Raw genomic sequence first — 20,240 nt, forward strand, 5'->3', positions numbered from 1 at the left:
TTGAGGAATGCTTCACAGCGTAATGCAGCGTGGTGATCCGACCGGATGTATGTATCCCGTCAGTTAGCACACTGTATTAAGCTGCACAAGTGGTATTCTAACCCAAACGTCCGGCCCGAGCCCCCAATTTGTAAGAGGATTCAATTCAGCACTACAGCTAAGTTAACGCCTAGTCTAGAATACTGAATGAAAACCCTTATTGATATATCTTTATGTCCAGTTCATGCGTTCTGGATGACTACCCCTATATAACACCCCTCTCTTGGAATCCCCCTGACCCCACTGAGCCAAGAAGTAGTTCTGTTTTGCAAGTTTAAAAGGTTTATTTGATAATTTAAAATATATATATATCACACTTATAATAAATTAATAATTGAATAGCACACTTAATCTGATATGATAAAGATCAACAACGGAGAATCTGGCACTAGCACACTTCTTATAATCACTAATGAGTTGACATGAAATGGATAAGGTAGCACACTGGTAAATAGGTACAGAAGTATAATGTGGTAGAGAATGCTTTATAAGGTTCAAGGAAATGCAAGGTTGAATGAATGAAATGCAGTATAGAAAACAACTTGATATGATTTCAGCAAAACAATGTAATCACTTTTCTCTGGCAATCCCCTTCCCCCCTTGATGCAAGGCAAGGAAATGGAAGGAAGCACACAGTTCTCAGAAATGCAATCAACTGTAATTCAGTTCAATCCAGCAAACTTAGACTACATAAGTTTGAAAACACAGGCCCAAATTGCTTTGATATGTGCTGGCAATGAATTGAAAAGTATGCTAAAATACTTTTCATTTCCTTTCAGAGGTTCAGGGTGATTGGTATCTAGTTAATATTAGTCCAGGCTCACACTAGCAATGATTCAGGAATGATTAGCAGGTTAAACGAATTTCTGGCAAATGGAAGGCAAGCAGCAGCAGTTTTTACATGTGAAGAAATTTGCAAATCGCGGTAAAATTCGCGAATGCGCCGAGCGCTATTACAGAGGAACCACAAGGACTATCTCTATCGTTTTGGGGTCCTAGGAAAGCCTAGGATCTCAGCTTCAAAATGAAAGTTACTGCAAGTCTCTAGCACAAACGGTTGCGGAGATATGAGCGATTTTGTGAAGGTCGTTTTTCAGATTTGAAATTTTAAAGTTCAAAAAGACAAGTGCAGCTTGCAACTAAAAATGACAAGTGACAGCTTTACAAATGACAGGTGACAGTTAGGAGGCAGTTCTACTTAGATTAAATAGATTGAATTATATTATTTTAACTAGGAGATTGGTTCTGCACAGTTTTCTAGGTACTCACACTATATTCTTGAGTGAAATGGGCCTCATCACGGATCTGGTCAGGGTTTTAAATTCGCCTCTGGTCTCTGCACTTCACAGTGATCTGGGTCAGCTCTCTCTGGTTCTCTGGTCTGGGTCTCTAGTTCTGGATAGATTGAAGTCTCTAATTTGGCTCTCTGGAGGTTTGATGGAGGTAAAGTATGGATTTTTCCGGCAGAGCTTCCAGCGGCAGATGGATTTTAAAAAGTCCCTATCTGTCCTGTCTGTCTGCTTTTATGTGTTTAGAATGTGGGTGTGTTCTAGCATCACTGACCCTACCTCTCTCTCAGCTTCTAATTGGTCAAACTTCCATTTATCATTTGATTGGGGAATGAACTGTGAGTCAGAGGGATGTCATTTTATGGCTTGCAGATAGTCCACTCCTCCGTCAGATTGCACACATTCTATATTTGATAATAAAAGACATATTTTACAGTTACACAGTTGCTTGAAATTACATATACATGGTGTGGCTGAATTTAGCCATGTCTCTGTCCAAATCTGTTGTTTCTAAGAGCTTGCATTCAGAAATGGCAGATAATTGACTTTTTAACTGATTTTTCAATTTCTGACATTGACCCAACTTTACATACATGTGCGCGGGGAGTATGGACATTAACTGATGAAGTTTCAGATTTTTAACATGCATACATTTAGAGTAATATCCACTTTTCCGCTAAAACCCCCCTGAACATACCACCGGTTCTAAAAACCTCTTAAACTGTGGGCAGAAAAATCACAAGAATTATGGTGTCATTTAGAAAATTTTCACATGTCCGTACTATGAGTTATTCATCTTTTTAAAGTTATGTTCTGGCTCCAAAGGGGTGTGGTTTACCCTCAGCACAAGGTTGAATTTCTGGTTTTTCCAGTTCTGCCAAGCCAGCTTGCTCTCACAGGCAGTGCCCCTCCCCTTTCCTCAGGAGGAAGCCACTTTTTACGACCATTTACGACTCCTGCCAATAAAACCTTTGCCTGAGCCAGGACAGGGCTTTGTTCACTTTCCTGCAGAGCACAGGTAATTCAATTATCAGATAGATGGCATATCCTTAGTGTGAGCAGCAAAAGGGCAGCTAGGCCTGGGAACACAGCTGTGACTCAAGTTTCACTCCTGATGGGGGTAGTTGCCAGGCAGAATTCAGTTCCTTAAGCCAGGTTTCAGATAAAATGTCACTTTTTGTTCCCCAGTTTCTGCCTTCAAATAAAACTCAACATTTTCACAGATGCAGCTAGAAGGCTGATTCTAAGTGCAAAACTATGACATTTCAACAGTTACAAAGGCATGTGACACCAAACATAGGTCACTTATTTAATCTAAACATTTTCGATTTTAGTGTCTTTAAATCCAGTGCAACTTAAACTGCTGACTCCATAGCTCAGCCAGTTTTGTTATAAGCATTGTTCTGGGCTCTTCATTTCCCAGATTTTGTAGGCACACAAAACTCCATTCTACCAAATGTCTGCTGGTGTTCAGTGAATATTTTGCACATATTGCAATGTTTGAAATAGGCACTTTGGCTTGCCTTCAGAGAAACACAGGGTGGTTTTAAACTGCCGGCTTTTGGATAGTGGTGAGTACTGGTACTGCACCCATTTTTGGGATTTAAGAAAATGAATTCCCAACAGTTATGGGTTTGCTTTTGGCAATCAGCATTGCCATTCCCAATGGTTTCAGACTACTGTGTGGGTAGTCCAATGGTGGTTTTAGGCAGTGTCCTTCTGTGCCCATAACATCGGCAAAAATGAGTGGCAGCCTATTCTTCATGCATTTCCCTGTGCATTTTCTGGGAAGCTCTGGCCATCATGAGGTTTTCCATGTCAGTACTGCACAGTTTTGAGGTAGGGCTCGGATGCATGGGTAAATACATCCCACATCCCATTTATGCAGTAAAAAGGACAGACTCGGCTTAGCTTCAAAGTGAGGAAGGGGCCAGCCTCCTCTGGCCATGATGCCTGATAAATGAGCCAAACTTACACGACCACCTAGAGGAATGGACCAGCCCTTTTCTTGCTTTGAAGCTAAGCAGGGTCAGCCCCGTTTTAAAGCTAAGCAGGGTCAGTCCCGGTACTGCATGGATGGGCGACCGAATGGGCATCTGAATTGTTTACTTTTTTTAAACCATGTCAGTCCTTGAAGGTTTACAGATATACCACTGTCAGGGCAGAATAATGTTTCCGCAGGGTTCTCTGGTAGTGTGTTCGGTTTCTCGAACGGTGCCGATAGCTTTGGGTCCATTCACTGACTCATGTCCATTTTTGTTGGCTACGAATTGTGTTGAGAATCTTCTGGGATTAAATTTGTTGAAAAAATTGAATGCAGTGATTTACTGTTCGCCAGATGGAGTATATTTGACCATTTGACCCTAGCTGAATTCAACTTCACAATTTATGACTTTGTCTTTACCGAGTGAACTACAACAAGTGCCTACGCATGTATGGGCAGTAAACAACAACGATGTAGGGTTACTGAATGTTGAACCTGTACGAATAGTATTAAAATCCAGCAATACATCGCCTACAATATGAAGCCATGCCGATAAAGTCCCCATCTTCTTTCTGAGTATTTGGAGCAGTCATACCAGAGATGCTTCGTATACGTTCAGGAGCAAGCCGTCTACCCTCCTTTGACAGAAGATAGCCTTAATAGGCGACCTCATGTTGACAATATTGGAACTTCCTGTGAAGAAACATGCATATGTACAAGAGAAGCTCTTAAATGGATTTCAGACGCTTCCATTACACCCATTGAAGTAAATGACATGTTCAATCAATATTCTCCATCTATGCAGGGAACGGTATTGCAAGTTATGGTAGAATATTTACAAGACGAATGTTTGAAAAAGAATGTGTGCTGTCCTGCTGACATTATGGTGATTTATAAACGTGCGTTTTCTGCTGACACCGCACTAACTTAATTGTCACTCAATTTGGCTTTGCTCCTTCATAAAGGTTTGAACATTCCCACAATGCAATTGCCTATGAGAGAGATTCCTCCAACTCTTCTCCTGAAGGTAGAAATACCTGCGATAGGGGGAGCACCTGCCATGACTATTCCAGCCCATTACATTTCCCAGTTAGTTCATGTTCTCTTTTCATGACAGAAAGTAAACACTGTTAAGCAATTGATTCCGGATATTAGAAAGAATCCTTCAAGATTTCACAAAGAAATAGAGTCAGTTTCGAATTCATCAGTTTTCACTTTAGGTGATATCAACCTACTGTTCCCAGTAATTTTGCCGACAGATGTATGGAAGCAAATTTGGACTATAGACAAACAAGCGGCCATGGGAGATACCTGTGTTGCCCTGGAATTAGCTGGTAAATCAACGAAAGCTGGAGAAAAACCGCTGCAGAACATATTAATGTTATCGAACCACATAGTGACTAAACCTAAAACTTTAGTGCCTGAAAAGAGAATTATTTGGGATAAACTAAATAGAGGGGGCAACTGAGTTTTTGTGCGAGGATTACTGCCGGACATTCAGTCACAGATTACTGCTTCTTAAAGTGCGTGGCAGGCGAAATCTCAGTCAGAAGTTTTGCATATGGCTCAGTGCAATGAAAATAGGGGGAATAATGAGAAAGAGAAGATAGAGAAGAAAGGAGATTTAAAAACTAGGTTACTTCTGCAACAGATTGCGAGAGGAGCACAGGGTGGAAATAATGGGGATACGCAATCAAGAAACAAGTTCATGCCACAAACGGGGCCAGTACATGTGAACCAATGTGCCTATTGTAGACAAGAAGGTCACTGGAGGGCACAGTGTCTGACCCTGCAGCAAAGAGCAGTGAATGGGACGATTGGTAGAAGATGGAGAGCATGCAATGGCATACCGGGTTTGACTAGAAATCAATTTACGCAGAATCAACAGAACCAGCCACAGGATAATAATGCAAATAATCAGGGAGGTCAGCAACAGAATACTGCTAATACAAATGTTTTTGACTAAAATTCACACACCTATTTTACTGAAGATTTCACATCTGATTGTGGGGTACATTTACCAGCCCAGAGCCAGAACTCCCCTACATGAACAAACTGCATTTTCAGCAGTTACAAGAAGAATGGCTGCACTGGCTCTGCAGAGCACTATTCCCTTTCATCGAAACTGCATTTTTCAGGTACAAAAATAATGGCTGCACTGGCTCTGTCGAGCACATATGGGGTGAGATGGAACCTGGAACACCCCAAGAATGGTTGCAAGTGTTTTCTTCATGTGCACCTAAGAAAAGAATTCAAAGGCAGCGCTGCTATGCTGTAAGCTCAAAACTTCCCACTGAAAAAGAATATATTCTGTGTTTAAAATGACTTCACACTGATGTCATTACATCAGTCAACATTACACAGTTTGGTTCCAGTAAGACACATCTATGTTCATCCATATTCAGGTTGTACACCAGCAAAGGAGGTCAGTCCTCACTGAATGGCATGTGTGTCAAGTAAAATCTGTGAAATAACAGAGAAATTCACGCCAGGCATACAGCGAGCAATTTACTTTTGCAACAAAGTGACACTGGCAAAATTACTCACAAGAAGCTCTCTCTCTCCCTTTGCTTATGTCAGATTCAAAGAAACCTAATTTTTTAACAGATTCATGTGTTCTAGAAATTGACTAGGGCTATGGAAAGGTTCAGAATAAATATGCAAGGAAAAACCGCATTTGTAAAGTGACATCCAAGAAGAATTAACCCATGTGTAAAATGGTGCTTTTTGCCAAGCAGGAAAATGCCTTTTGAAAGTGAAATGTTAAAATGATGTCCTGTACTTGAACAGAAATGCGATGGAAGATGGGCGTTTGCTCTAAAATATACATGATATGTACTCCTAAAAAGACTTGCTTTCTGTTTAAAGAAAAGAAAAACAATTACTTTATGACCAGCAGAACAGGTTTGGCAGGCACTAGCTACAAAGGGCCCTGCCTCCCCTGGGAACAGAATTACCTTCCCCAAGTGGACAAGCCCCTGACCACATGAAAGGGGCCAAGGTGTGGGATGTGGCGACCTCGTTAGACCTTCTGTCATTTCTCCAGCCAAGAACAGTGGATCAGGGGAACTGGCCGTGTCATGGGCAAGAGTACATTCCTGGTGACACCTCTCTTCAGCTGCATCTGCCAGAATGAAAGGTTGCTATGGTAGCCCTGCCACCCAGAGCTGACAGAGTGGGGGTAGGGTGAATGGGGAAATGCTAATGACTGCCCTCCAGTGACATATGCCATCCATTTGATTTAAAGGACTTTTTGATCTGAAAATATTTATTTCAGTAATCTAAATAAGCAGTAATGTAAAATGTTGACAGCTTGAATGTACTTTGTGCGCCATGAAAATAAGACATTGTGGATTGTCCTAGCATTTGGCGGATGCGAACGGCATTAAAGTGTAATTTCTGGAAGAAGCGCACATGTTACAGTTATAAAACTTAAATGCAAATATGCCTGGCACTGTTAGGCTCATGTATCGATTTGTAGGATGTTTGATAAAGTATTTTTTATAGACATCACAAAAGAATGGCGGGAGAACAAAGCCATATCACGCAAACTTGGCATTTGGACAGAAATGTCCCTTGTGAAATATGGAGTCTGCCCATCTAATTTGCCTGAGGATGACATTTATAAATATAAGTGTTTTGCTCCATAACTGATTTTGGCAAAAGTAACTTTGGTAGAACAAAGCACATTGTAAAAAACACACACACTAAAATGAGTCACTGCCTTCAGTCTAATCTGCTGACAGGGAGGCGGCGACATCCACAGGCTGACCTATTCGATTCTTAGAGGTAGGTCTAGCTTAGTTCTGCCCACATCGTAAAAATCCTCTGATGTCATCCAGCCTTTTTTAAGGAGGAAGCTTAGGGGGAGTTTGGACATTCAAAATCCAAGATTCAAAAATCCAACTCCACATCCAGAGATCCAGACATCCAACATTCACCCTGAAAGATTCCAGGTTCGAGTGCCAGGCCAGGGGTAGTTGAGAGTAGACCCAGGCAGAACCTCTTACCCAGGCTGAACCTCTAACCCAGAATGAAACCCCACAAAAATACCAATAATTCAGCGAGAAAGAGAAAAAAGTTGTGGAACCCCTTTTGGGATTATCCAGTGACCAGACCGGCTTTTGCCCCGCTACCTGTCTTGCCCAGCTGATGAACCTTGCTGTCTACAGTGACCAGTCTAGGCCCAGCTGCCCCCCCAGGAGAGCCCACAGCTGCTCAGGACCAGATCTTGCCTCACTGTCCAGAAACCTGGTTCACTCTCCAAAGTACCCCATTCAAGGCTCTTTGTAAGCATTTCCCTTCCCCAGTAACCATAAAGCTGCATCCCTTGCTCTGTTACCTTGCCATTTGTCAAACCCAATATAAAATCCCATAAATACCCTAGTAAATTCTTACATTGTCAGAATCCTCTGTAAATCCTGTCCTTAGCAAAATATGTGTTGATCTCCATGTGTTAGCGCCATTCTTTCCTAATCATGTCAGTCCGTTGTATAAGTCCCTAGTACTATCTTGAATAATTTAATTAATTCCCATATAGAGCTGAATGTGGCGGGGATAGGTTACCATTTCAAGTAACCTCCCCACATACCGTGTCTTTCTTTAACAATCTAGACACTAAAATATAGTTTCAGTAAAATAAATCACTTTACTAACAAAACTGAGTTGTCCCGTGAAATTGTTCCCGTTTAGTCCTTTCCCTTTAAGAATTCCATACCGTCATCCATCTAGAGTTATCCTTTCTCTTTCATATCATACCTGTGATGTGCCTTTGTACCTTAGCATTAAAACCGCAATCCGATTTTGTCTGTTTAGCTCAATTTCCAAGCCGTTTTGCAATTTTAAACCCGTGAAACGTAGCAATTGCAATCCTGCAATGTGTGATTTTGCTGCAGTTTTTCCTCCCCAAAGTAAATTTCTAAACTGTATGCCCAATGTTTAGCACATTGTCTTGTAGTTTGTGAATTTTCTTACCTTGTTAGTACAACCACACACATTCTTGCCTTATTCATTCAACCGCGCGTGTAAAACAACTGTTTAGTAATTCTGAGTGCCATTTTACTCACTTTTCAAGGGAGCTCAATCCGATGTTTGCCTCCCATTCAGGGGTTGTAGGCCGGATTTTCAATCTGATATTTGCATATTATACCCGACTCCTTTCTACCCCTCTCCACCTACAAATTAGGTTAACAGAGGTTTGAGCGGGTGTTGCAGGGGGAATGCTTAACTGTGGTGTCATTTAAAAGCACTACCCCAAAAGTAATTTTGCTTTCTTTCAATTGTGCATTGTGTCTCCTGTGCTAGAAGGTTAAACTAAGGGTAGTCTATCATTTTCCTGTGTAATTATCACCACACTGGTGATTGGTGCCCTATATTGAATGTGTTTGATTTTTAATCAAAATTAAAATAAAAAAATATTTCATTATTACACACTGGCCTTGTCCATTGTGACATGGGGTGTACGTTAAGGGGGGTGTGAGACGGGTTGGTTGCCTTCTCAAAGTTGAATCCAAATTCATAAATCTTAAAGCGTTTCATGTGTGCCAGTATCAAGGGTCCTGGTCTGGATTGTGATGCCCCTTTAAAATCCTTAACACAGTGGGGGCTTGTTGCTGGGTTTGAGATAAGTGTTTCCACATGTGACAGCTGAACACAGCAAGCGAACCGTAGATGTAGTGATAATTTTGGGGTTAGAAAGCTGTCTTAAACTGTAAAAGCGCCTTCCCAAAACTTAGACCCTAAGTATCATGCCTGTGTGTAAAAATAAAGTAAAATCTACCCTGCACTAGACAAAAAGCAACATATTACAGGTTACGCTTATATAAATAATTTAATAAAGAAAGAAAATTCTTCATAATGACCACAGTAGAGATAAACATCCGCACACATTATTTGTCAGAGGGGAATGGATACAGCAAGATGAGGAGGACTGGCAAGGAGAAATTATGCAACCAGTCACCGCCATGAACATGGATGTGTGGCAAGACGGTGGCCTATTACATCAAGCCTTGAGCGAGTTATATGTGACTCCGAAAGGAGCAGATTAAAATGGTCAGAATCACAGCCTGCTTATATCTCCACGTGGTATGAATGAAAAATATTAAAAAAAATATAACCCTTGCACAAAAGCATCCTGGTCTCTTAAACCAAATCCAGGTTGAATTAAAACAAGTAGAAGAGAAATTGAAAAAGAGCCAAGATTCTGAGGTAGGATTGGAAAATTTCATCAAACAGCTAAAAGAGGACTTGGCTCTACAACAACAAAATAATTCAGAGCAAGAGGCCTAATTAGCTACATTAAAAGTGGAGTATTAGGAAAAGAACAGAAACTGAATCAACAACTAACATATAAAAGGGCCTGCTCAGAGCTAATAACCATATTACAAAATCAGATCAAAAAGTTGGAAGATTAGAATAATACATTAATCAGTAAATAACTCCACCTCCAGACAGAACTTAACCAAGAACGCCAGACATTAAGTACAATCAAACAATAGCGAGATGACCTGCTTGAACAAAGGGGCACTCTCTATCAAGAAAAAGATGCCCTATACCAGGAAGTGTGCAAAGTAAAAAACAATCTGGAGAGAAGGGAGTCAGACCTCCAGGGACTGACTGGCATAAAGGAAGAATGCAAACAATTAGGGACATAGGAGACAAAAGGAACTTGAGTTAGAGCAGGCCGCAGAGGCCAAAATATGCAGAGAAAGGAGGGTCACCTCCTGCAACAGAAATCGTCTCAGTGTTCCCAGTCCATACAGGGAGCACAAAAAGACAATGAGGCCCTCTGTGAGGAGAACAATGGACTCTACAAGCAGGTGACAACTCAAGAGTAGGTAATAGGGAGGTTAGAAACAGAGTGTGCTAGATTTAATCAAAACGTGTGGGACCCCGAACAAGTAGCGAGGGACAGGGCCACCCCTGATCACAGTGTGATGCCTTCTGTGCTAAGGGCCTCAAACCCATTGACCCCCTTGTATACTTAGGACACTGCTAACTTCACGTTTACATGTTCACTTGAGCCCGAAACCGTGAGGCAGTCAGAATTAAGTAGGCCTAGCATGTTTGAACAGGCAGGCCACTGCCAACCAGAGATTAATGGGCGGGATCCCTGTACCGATTCAAAAATATTATGGCTGATGTCTCTGACCAGGAAGCCTCCTATGAGGGGAAATTCAGGGAGTTAGACCTTCAGAAGCATCATCTCCAAAGAGACCATTTGGTTCGCTTTTCAAATCAAAAAGAGCATAATTGAGGCACAAAAAGAGCATTTTAAAAACCTCCACCCAATCAGGGCAGTGGAGGGGACCCTCCACTAATCCTGGAAGCAGAGAGGAGTCAGAAGACTACTCTCCTGTGCACCACAGGGGAGAAGAAACTAGGCCCCACCATTCTGAGAGCTACTTACCAGCTCAAAGAATCAGGGAGCGCCTGGAAGATAATGAGAGTATCTCAACCAGTAGCAGCTGTGAGTCTGAGGGTGAATGGACTCAGGTGAAGTGGCAAAAGAAGGCCAATAAACAAAAGAGAGCTCTAGTGAAAGACCCCATTAGGCAGATTAAGGCTATTAGGAATGTTATGACCTGACCCTATATCATAAAAATGCAAAATATTCTGTCTAGGAGCATCTGGAGGTATACAAACAGATGATGGACTCTTTTAACATCAGAAATAGCCAGATTTGCTTAGACTATGCCAAATGGACATTCCCTCCGGAGTATTCCAGCTTCTTTGCTGGACTGGAAGACCAAAACCATTCAAGGTGGTCCACCTATAAGGCGGCTATCTGGAATCATTTTCCGCCCACATAAACACCCAGGAGGCTCACAAAGCAGCCTACAATCTGCAGTGCGGAGAGGATCAGGCCCCAAGAGAATTTGTGCAGGAACTAAAACGTGCCTTTGCGCAAACTACCAGTCAGGTGCGCACGAATAGTAGGTGCTCCCAATATATATAATGACCGAGCTGGTAAGGGATTTTCACGATAACAGCACCCTGGACTGGGTAGTGGAGCTGGCTCCCCAGATCGATGTGGTCCAAAAACCTGCAGAAAGCAAAAATGAAATGAAAAACCCCAACCAACCAACACTCTCGCTGTTGCTAAGGCAGCGGAGGTGAAGGTTGCCCCCACTTTGGACCTAGAAATGGGAGGGCCTAAAACACATCTTCCCAAAACCCACCAAATCAGAGGCAAATAAGGCCCTCTGACCAATCAGCAGCAGGTGATAGTCAGGTAGGTAACCCCACGAATGTGACCTCTAACTCTGCAAATTATGTCAGTCCTAGATATAAGGGCAACAGACCAATCTTGGGGTATGTGTGGACTCCCCCTGCACAACGGGGGGGAGGAGCCAACAAGGTAAGTACTGCCCCAGGAAACTTCCCTCCTAACTTCCCCAAGTAGGGCAGTAATCCCTCAAATCCTGGGTTAAGCTTTTTTCCCCGGTACCTTCCAAGCCTCAACATGCAGGACAACCTTCCTTTCTCTTCCCGCTACCAGGAGCCCAGACCACCCAATCCGGGAGAGGGGAGGCCAAGGGTGCAGGGTTTCCAAGGGAATCCCCAGTACCCAGGGTACTCCGGAAGAAGGGATAGTTACCCTTCCCAATATCATCCTAGGTTTGAGCAAAGACCCACGTACCAGCCAGGAGCGGGGTGTCCCAACTGCAGCGCCAGGTCCAGAACCTCACTTAAGATCTGAGTCGCATGTTGAGGGTTCAGCAGAACCCTCAGATGAACATGGCAGCTCAGAACCCCTCAAAACAAGGGTCTGTCACCCCGGAGCAATGACAGGGAGAGAACCTCGTCAACCCACCGGTTCCAGTGGAGGAGGGAAGGGAGCAAGGGGGTGCAAAGTCCTAGAGGAAGCTTAGTTCCTTACCTGTGAAAAGCCCCCGGACACCCCGGAACCAGAACTAAAATCTCTTACCCCTGAAAATCTGCAACCCAGTGAACAGAGGGTGGGTAGGAGAAACCAATAAATCAAAAAGACCCATTTTGTGGAGGAAGTCAGTGTCCGCCAGATTCAAGGGGAAGAATCCTAGGAGGATTCTGGGAAGAATATCTTCTCCTTCAGGGATCGGGGAATTCCTCCCAAAGAAAAATGTGTCCCAAGCAGTGGTCGAAGTGTATGAAAAGAAGTAGTGGAACTATGTTCCCTACTGGCCTGAACCGCTCCCCACAGACCCCATCGGAGCGCCCCCTCCCATGCACAATAAAAACCCCAAAACACATGTGCCTGCTCTTTAAGGAAATGTCCTGTGCAGTGCAAAGAAAGTGCAAGTTTCAACTTCTTCCTACACTTTTATTTTAAAATGAAACCATTCCGGAACGGTTTCTTTTTAAAATAAAAGTATAGGAATGGTAAAACCTAATTAAAATAAATATAGGAGCAGCGCTCCCAACCGCTCCCGCCCACTTCGACCACTGGTCCTAAGGGACCAGAATTTAGACTGGGTAGGTGTGGGGACTGATGCAGAATCACCCATCCCTGAACCTCAGAATTGTCATCCAGAAAACACAATATTGATGGAGGGATCCACCCCACAAACCGGTTCTATTGACTGCTACCAGGTAAAAGGGGACAGTACAGAGCTAAGGGAAAAAGGGGATTTCAAAATCCCACCTATCTCAGGATGCCAAATTTTTGTTACAGATTCCCAGACTCCGGCACAGAAAACTGTCCAAAACGCCACTGTGTCTGAGTCCAAAATAAAGAAATTGACCACCCAGCTTGCCCAAAATGCCCCTTACATTTGCCCCTTGGAGTAGAAAGAAGGTAGATTCTATGCCCCCGTTTGAGTGCAAGGGCAATGTGCATTTTCAGCACTGGTGGACACTGCATTCCAAGCCACTCTTCTGTCAAAAGGGCCTTTGAGCATCTAAATTCAGGAATGGGGAAGGATAACAGATACCTCTCACCCCTCTTCCTGAACAACTACAGAACTTCGACAGGAATTAAATTCCCGTTGAGGAGACTGCGGATCTGGACATTAAAATTGAGCGACATAAGGTGAAGTACCCAGTCATAGTCGTGACTCCAGAGAGGACCCCATGTCTATTAGGTAATGACCTCCTACGGAGGTTGTCTCCTCTGACAGGCTTGTAAATAAGGTCCTCTGGACTCAGACTAACCGGCCAATAAAATTAAAACAAAGTGTCAACCATGTCAGTTTATATGGCACATGCCACATGGTTTAACAAAAATCTGATCAAATTGAGTTTCATTTCCAAAATAATCAAACACCTGACATTACAGTAATTGCTGTAGTACAACAAACTGGTGATGAGAACTCCTCTCCATTCCTGAAAATCAACCTTACTTCCAGTTTCAAGTGGCATCCCACACTGGAAGGAAATACTCTAAAATGTTATACCAATTCACAATCTGAAAATCCAAATCATATAGTCAAAAGTGATGAAAGACCAGCTCAAAGCCTGACTGAGATTCAGAAGAAGGGCGAACAGCTGTTCCTCCCCATTCAGTTAAATGAGGGGAGGGAATCTGTTCTAGCCATAGTTGGCTTGAACAGTGAAGATAGCTTCATTAGCGAAGCATTATTCAGGAAACCCCCGAAAGACCAGACCCTTCTCGCTGTTGAGTCAATTATCAGTGGGTATTGGGTCTGGAGATTCCCCATTCCAAACATCTTCTGCTTAGCAGTTGTATGCAAAAAATGTCTATCCCTGGTAAAAGCATTGAGCATAATTGTTGGGTTGTGCGAGGTGTTCCCTCTGCCTTTTACATGGGCAGTCATATCCTCAACCGACTCAAAATGTATTTGGATCCCAGTAATTGCCAAGCCCGGTCCCAACTGGAGGGTAACCCCAAGAGCCCAGAAAGACTTCCAGTCAGCCCCATTGCTACCGTAGGCAGTTGAAGTTCAAAAATAGAGAAGAGGTCACCATCCCAGGCCTAGCCCTACAAGATCCACATCCCCAAAGGAGAGCTGTCAGAAGAGAAATCGGTCCACCTTAATCAGGAAAGAGTTGTCAACCAAGACACACTCTGTAGATGATTGAGGAGCCAAATGAAAGCCAAATAGAGGAGACCACTGGAGAATCAGAAGCAAGAAAAAGAGAACGCAGAAGGGAATATGTAGGTCCACAGGTATACCTATGTAACAGGGAGGACTTTTTGTTATTGTTATTGATCACGAAAATATGGTGTAAAGGTTCAATCATGTCTTTGCATTGTTTGCTGACATTGTTCAAGTACATTAAGAAATGTAAATATATGTTTTGTTCCACTGATGTCAACCTTCCGGGAAGACTGTCAGTGAAAGATTCTAAAACCTGTCATTATCTTTCTCCTATTAGAGTACTAATTCCACTCCCTCTTAGACTGATGAGGACCTCCCAGGGACCTGGAAAGGCAAGACAGGAAAGGCGGTTGCCCCACACTCTCCAACGAAAGACCGGAAGAAGATCTTGGCATGCCGCTACCAGACGAAAGAAGAACTCCACTGGATGAACCCCACTTTGCCCTACTCTCCTTCAACAAGAAGTCTCTGGAAAGCAGGGGAGGGGGAATCTGTGGGTACATTTAGCAGCCCAGCAGAACTCCCCTACATCACCAATCTGCATTTTCAGTAGTTAAAAGAAGAATGGCTGCGCTGGCTCTGCAGTGCACTATTCCCTTGCATCAAAACTGCGCTTTGCAGTTACAAAAATGGAACCTGGAATACCCTGAGAATGGCTGCAAGTGTTTTTTTCATGTGCACCAAAAGAAAGAATTCAAAGGCAGCGTTGCTATGCTGCCAGCTCAAAACTTCACACTGAAAAAGAAAATATTATGTGTTAAAAATGACTGCGCACTGATGCCATTTCCATTTTTCGTCAACAATACACAGTTTGGTTCCAGTAAGACCCATCTATGTTCATCTATATTCAGGTTGTACACCAGCAAAGGAGGGAAGTCCTCACTTAATGGCATGTGTCACAAGTGAAATCTGTGAAATAGCAGAGAAATTCACTCCAGGTGTACGGCGAGCGTTTTACTTTTGCAACAAAGTTACACTGGCAAAATTCCTCACAAGAAGATCTCTCTCTCCATTTGCTTATGTCAGTTTCAAAGAAACCTTGTGTTTGAACAGATTTGTGTGTAGTAGAAATTGACTAGGGCTATGGAAATGTTCAGAATAAAGATGCGAGGTGAAACTGCATTTGTAAAGTGACATCCAAGAAGAATTAACCCATGTGTAAAATGGTGCTTTTTGCCAAGCAGGAAAATGCCTTTTGAAAGTGAAATGTTAAAATGATGCCCTGTACTTGCAAAGAAATGCGATGGAAGATGGGCGTTTGCTCTAAAATATACATGATATGTACTCCCAAAAAGACATTCTTTCTGTTTAACGAAACAAAAACAAAAAATTACTTTGAGACTTGCAGAACAGGTTTGGCAGGCACTAGCTTCAAAGGGCCCTGCCTCCCCATGGAACAGAATTACCTTCCCCCAAGTGGACCAGCCCCTGGGCACATGAAAGGGGCCAAGGTGTGGGATGTGGCAACCTCGTCAGACTTTCTGTCATTTCTCCAGCCAAGAACAGTGGATCAGGGGAACTGGCCTTGTCATGGGTAAGTGTGAATTCCTGGTGACACCTCTCTTCAGCTGCATCTGTCAGAATGAAAGGTTGCTATGGTAGCCCTGCTGCCCAGATCTGATACAGTGGGGGTAGGATGACTGGGGAAATCTTAAGGACCACCCTCCAGTGACAGATGCCATCCATTTGATTTAAAGGACTTTTTGATCTGAAAGTATTTCTTTCAGTAATCTAAAGAAGCAGTAATGTAAAATTCTGACAGCTTGAATGTTATTTGTGTGCCATGAAAATAAGACATTGTGGATTGTCCTAGCAATTGGGGGACGCGAACAGCATTAAAGTGTCATTTCTGGGGGAAGATCACATGCTACAGTTATAAAACTTAAAAGCAAATATGCCCAACGCTGTTATGCTCATGCATATCGATTTGTAGGATGTTTGATAAAGTATTTTTTTATAGAAATCATGAATAAATGCCAGGAGAACAAAGTCATATCGCACAAACTTGGAGTTTGGACAGAAATGTTCCCTGCACAATATGGAATCTGCCTATCTAATTTTCCTGATGATTACATTTGTAAATATAAGTGTTTTGCTCCATGACTGATTTTGGCAAAAGTAACTTTGGTGTAACAAAGCACATTGTAAAAAAAAAAAAACACATTCAAATGAGACACTGACAATCTGCTGAGAGGGAGGCGGCTACATCCACAGGCTGACCTATCCAATTCTTAGAGGTAGGTCCAGCTTAATTCTACTCACATCGTAAAAATCCTTTCATGTCATCTGGCCTTTATAAGGAGGAAGCTTAGGGGGAGTCAGGACATTCAAATATCCAAGATTATAAAATCCAACTCTACATCCAGAGATCCAGACATCCAACATTCACCCTGCAAGATTCCAGGTTCCAGTGCCAGAACCTGGGTAGCTGAGAGCAGATCCAGGCAGAACCTCTTACACAGGCTGAAACTCTAATCCAGAATTAAACCCCACAAAAATCCCAATAATTCAGGGAGAAAGGGAGAAAGGCTGTGAAACCCTTTTTGGGATTAACCAGCGACCAGCCTGGCTTTTGCCCTGCTACCTGTTTTGCCCAGCTGATGCACCTTGCTGTCCACGGTGACCAGACTAGGCCCAGCTGTCCCCTGCAGGGGAGCCCGCCGCTGCGCAGAACCAGATCTTGCCTCGCTGTCCAGAAACCCGGTTCGCTGCCCAAACTACCCCATTCAAGGCTCTTTGTAAGTATTTCCCTTCCCCAGTAACCAAAAAGCTATATCCCTTGCTCTGTTACCTTGCCATTTTGTGAAACCCTATTAGAAACCCTATAAGAAATCCCATAAATACCCTAGTAAATTCTTAAATTGTTATAATCCTCTGTGTATCCTGTCCTTAGGAAAATCTGTGTTGATCTCCATGTGTTAGCGTCATTCTTTCCTAATCATTTCAGTCCGTTGTATAAGTCCCTAGTACTATTTTGAATCATTTAATTAATTCCCATATAGAGCTGAACGCCACGTGGATAGGTTGCCATTGAAAGTAACCTCCTCACATGCCGTGTCTTTCTTTAACCATCTAGTCACTAAAATATAGTTTCAGTAAAAGAAATCACTTTACTAACAAAACCGAGTTGTCCCGTGAAATTGTTCCCGTTTAAAAACCGAGCTTCCTTTCCTTTTAAGAATTCCATACTGTCATCCATCCAGAGTTATTATTTCTCTTTCATATCATATCTGTGATGTGCCTTTGTACATTAACATTAAAACCGCATTTCGATTTTGTCTGTTTAGCTCAATTTCCAAGCCGTTTTGCTATTTTAAACCTGTGAAACGTAGCAATTGCAATCCTGCCACGTGTGATTTTGCTGCACTGTTTTTCCTCCCCAAAGTTAATTTTTGAACTGTATGCCTGTTGTTTAGTACATTGCCTTGTAGCTTGTGAATTTTCTTGCCTCGTTAGTACAACCACACACATTCTTGCCTTATTCATTCAACCACACATGTAAAACAACTGTTTAGTAATTATGAGTGCCATTTTACTCACTTTTCAAGGGAGCTCAATCCGATGTTTGCCTCCCATTCAGGGGTTGTAGGTCGGATTTTCAATCTGATTTTTGGATATTATACCTGACTCCTTGCTACCCCTCTCCACCTACAAATTAGGTTAACAGGGGTTTGAGGGGGTGTTGCAGGGAGATTGCTTAACTGTGGTGCCATTTAAAAGCACTACCCCAAAAGTAATTTTGCTTTCTTTCAATTGTGCATCGTTTCTCCTGTGCTAGAAGGTTAAACTAAGGGTATTGTATAATTTTTCTGTGTAATTATTGCCACACTGGTAATTGCTGCCCTATATTGAATGTGTTTGATTTGCATGCAAAATTAAAATAAATAAATATTTCATTATTACACACCGGCCTGGTTCATGGCCAATTGTGACACGGGTGTACGTTCAGAGGGGGGTGAGACGGGTTGGCTGCCTTCTCAAAGTTCAATCCAAATTCATAAATCTAAAAGTGTTTTGATTGTGCGCTGCATCCCAGGCCAGTATCAAGGGTCCTGGTCTGGAGTGTGATGCCCCTTTAAAATCCTTAACATGATTATGTTTTGTTTTCCTAGGACAGCTCGAAGCAGAGTCTGGAGCATATTCCTATTCCCATAGATCAGAAACGACCCTATGTTGAAATGAAAGTCGGGAATAGAGAGCATGTTTTTCTAGTAGACACAGGGGCACAGAAGTGTTCCATTGAGCATCTGCGGGTTCCAGTTTCCACTGTCAAGGCAGAATAATGTTTCCATAGGGTTCTCTGGTACACCAGTAGTGAGTCCTATTTCTCGACCGGTGCCGATAGCTTTGGGTCCATTCACTGACTTATGTCCATTTTATTTTACTACGAATTGTGGTGAGAATCTTCTGGGATTACATTTGTTGAAAAAATTGAATGCAGTGATTTACTGTTTACCAGATCGAGTATATTTGACCATTTCACCCCAGCTGAATTCCACTTCACATTTCATGACTTTGCCTTTACTAAGTAAACTACAAGAAGTGTCTATTCATTTATGGGCACTAAACAACAATGATGTATGGATACTGAATTTTGAACCTGTACGAATAGTATTAAAATCCAGTATTACATTGCCACGTATTCCGCAGTATAAAGTATCTGTAGAAGGTGAGCAGGCACTTAAAATTATTGTTTAGGATTTGATACATCGAGGCATTATTGAAGAGATTTCAGGTAGTATACGTAATAGTCGGTTCTGCCTGTCTATAAGAAAGGGGATAATGCTTTACCCTACCGTTTTGTTATTGATTTGCATGCGATTAACAAGGTAGTAGCACCGCAATTTCCCATTGTCCCTGACATCACCACTATCTTAACCATGATTCCTGCTATGGCTACACTTTTTTCTGTAATAGATTTGAAGAATGCATGTTTTAGCATACCCATTCAACCAAACAGCAGATAATGTTTCACATTCTCGAGGGGAGGACGCTCTTTTACTTTCACACGTATACCACAGGGATTCACTGAGAGTCCTCGTATTTACAGTAGAGCACTCAAGCAACAACTCGACATGCTTGAATTGCCTTCCACTTGCACATTGATACAGTACATTGATGACCTACTTATAGCTGCAGATTCCAAGGACGCTTGCAAGGAGTTGTTATTAAAGCATTTAGCTGAACATGGCCATAAAGCTTCTTTGAAGAATTTCCAATATTGTCAACATGAGGTCACCTATTTAGGCTATCTCCTGTCAAAGGAGGGTAGACGGCTTGCTCCTGAAAGTATACAAAGCATGTTTGGTATGACTGTTCCAAATACTTAGAAATAAGTTAGGTCCTTTATCAGCATTGCTTCATATTGTAGGCAATGGATTCCGAATTTTTCACTTTTTACTAAGCCAATGTTGGCATTGACTAGAAAGGATGTAACTATGCCATTACCTTGGGACACAGATTGTCAAAAAGCTTTTGATCTGCTCAAAACCGTGTTATGTTCGGCGCCGGTTCTGGGTACATCAAATTACAGAAAGGATTTTGTTTTCTACGTGCATGTGAGGGATGGGTGTGCCTTGGCTGTTTTGACACAGGAACGTGGGGAAGAAGTAGACCGTGTGGTTATTTTTCCTCCATGTTAGAACGTGTTGCATGCGCTTTGCCAAAATGTCTAAGGCCTGCAGCTGCTGCTGCCGCCTCAGTAAAACAATGTGAGGGTATGGTCTTGGGTCACTCCTTGACCATAATGGTACCCCAATCAGTGGATGTTCTGTTAAATAGAACACAGACTCAGCATCTCACATCTGCCAGACTTACGAGGTATGAATTGATTTTATTTAAACCTCATATAAAAATTAAGAGATGCTGTTCTTTGAATCCAGCTGA

This window comes from Ambystoma mexicanum, chromosome 10 (genome assembly GCF_040938575.1).
Source record: "Ambystoma mexicanum isolate Mex_15411 chromosome 10, UKY_AmexF1_1, whole genome shotgun sequence".
In the NCBI taxonomy this organism is placed as follows: domain Eukaryota; kingdom Metazoa; phylum Chordata; class Amphibia; order Caudata; family Ambystomatidae; genus Ambystoma; species Ambystoma mexicanum.